This window comes from Dermacentor andersoni, chromosome 7 (genome assembly GCF_023375885.2).
Source record: "Dermacentor andersoni chromosome 7, qqDerAnde1_hic_scaffold, whole genome shotgun sequence".
In the NCBI taxonomy this organism is placed as follows: domain Eukaryota; kingdom Metazoa; phylum Arthropoda; class Arachnida; order Ixodida; family Ixodidae; genus Dermacentor; species Dermacentor andersoni.
Window position 1 is genome coordinate 31,455,867 of NC_092820.1, and position 2,073 is coordinate 31,457,939.

At 56.0% G+C, this 2,073-nt stretch overlaps 1 pseudogene; it reads left to right on the forward strand.

Annotated features, from left to right (window-relative positions):
• Positions 1-574: 574 nt before the first annotated feature.
• On the forward strand, positions 575-1,420 carry LOC126535424 (uncharacterized; annotated as a pseudogene).
• Positions 1,421-2,073: the final 653 nt, after the last annotated feature.

Consider the following 2,073-nt stretch of genomic DNA (forward strand, 5'->3'; position numbering starts at 1 on the left):
CATACGCCCCTCACCAAAGTGCACTACCAAAATCGACCTCTCCCTTAACAGTGGACCCATACCCGAACACGACGAGATCCGAGTACTGGGGCTCTTTATTCACAAAAATCGAAAAGCTGACACGACATTGGCCAAATTGCGTAAGGTGGGGGACCAGGTGGGCCGGATGGTCCGCCGGGTTTCGAACAAGCGCGGGGGGTTACGATGCAAAGACGCCTTGCGGCTGGCGCATGCATTTGTGACCAGTCGAGTCCTTTACTCGGCTCCAAACCTCCACCTACGCAATGTTGACGAGAATGCACTCGAAGTCATTCTCCGTAAAATCTACAAGCGTGCCCTCGACCTCCCGGTCAGCACCTCCAACCTGCGCCTCCTGGGCCTGGGGATGGTGAACACCTTTAAAGAGCTGCGAGAGGCACACTTGATGAACCAATACACGAGACTCTCTAAAACGCCGTCGGGTCGCCGCCTCCTTGCCCGACTACACATCCATCATTCAATACATACGGAAGAGCACGTACATATCCCATCACAGTGGAGGTATGCCCTGCACGTGCGCCCTCTTCCGGTCCACATGACACGAGAGGACCATAGCGGCAGACGCCTCGCGCGGGCGGAAGCCTTGGCTCACCACTACGGACACAAACACGGAGTCTTCTACGTGGACGCCTCCGGCCCGTACCATGGGGGTTGGTACACGGCCGCAGTCGTCCACCAAAACACAGCAGTAAATGGACTCACTTTCCGTGCACACATTACACACGCGGAGGTGGTTGCCATCGCGCTAGCCGCCGCAGATCAACACTCAAGGGTCATCATCACCGACTCGAGGGGTGCTTGCCGCAATATTGAGCAGGGGCCCATACCGTAACTTGCCTACAAAATTTTGCAAAACAGCGACTATCTCGGTGCCCCCTCGTACCGTACGATTATATGGACTCCCGCTCACACGGGCCTCGAAGGAAACGAGACGGCCGATGCCGTCGCCCGCGCGCTCACTTTCCGGGCATCACCTTCGTCCCCCACCGATCCGGACCCCGAACCCAATCCCGCCTATACTTTCAAAGAGATCGTTCAGCTCTACCAATCTGGCCATGCCATCTATCCCAAGCCCTGTAAGGGCCTCACAAAGGCGGAGGAGCGCATTCTCCTTCGCCTTTATACCAAAACTCTGCTGTGCCCGGCAGCCTTAAAATACTTTGACCCCGCTTGCATGGGGGAGTGCCCGTACTGTGGGGAAAAGTCCTCAGACATTTTCCACGTGGTATGGGCATGTCAAAAAACCCCAAATCTAACCCCCCTACCCAACCCTTCCCGGGAGGACTGGGAGGCAGCCCTGCTCGGCTGCTCTGACCTGACGGCCCAACGGGCCTTGGTCGAGCGGGCCCGGGCGGCAGCCGACGCCAATGGGCTCCCGTAAGGGGGACCCCACCTAGTGTTGATGCAAAACCTATCTAAATAAATGTTTTTCAGACAGAAAGAAGAAAGTACTGACTCCTGCTCCGACTCGACTGCTCCAGGTCGCCGACGGTGGAACTCCGGCTGTACTTGGAATGTGTACTGCTCTTGTCAGTGTCGCCGGTCGCCACACGTCCGTTTTCTTTAGTGTGCTCGAACGTTGCCCTCACAATGTTATCCTCGGAATCGACTTTTTGGCCGCCCATTCTGCTCTGATTGACTGTTCCGCCGGCGTTGTACAACTTGACCTACCACTACCTGTCCCCGTTGATCTTCCTGCTCAAGCTCCAACTCAGCTTTGTTCCGCGGATTTTATAAGCCTGCCATCTCTTGCAGCAACCTGCATCCCTGTCTTAGCCTACCCACCTGTACCTGACGGAGACTATGTCCTTACTCCCGCGACTTCAGTCCTGCTTTCTCACAATGTCTCCTTCCCGCACACTATCGTTTCTGTTGCGGACAATCAGGCATGTCTTCCCATCCTAAATTTCGGACAGCGCCCACAAGTACTTCCTCGAGGCATGTGTCTAGCCACGTGGTCACCGACGCACGAGTGCCACATTTCCGCTCTATCTGTTGCGCCATCTTCGACCAATGCTGATTCTGCGCCTTCTG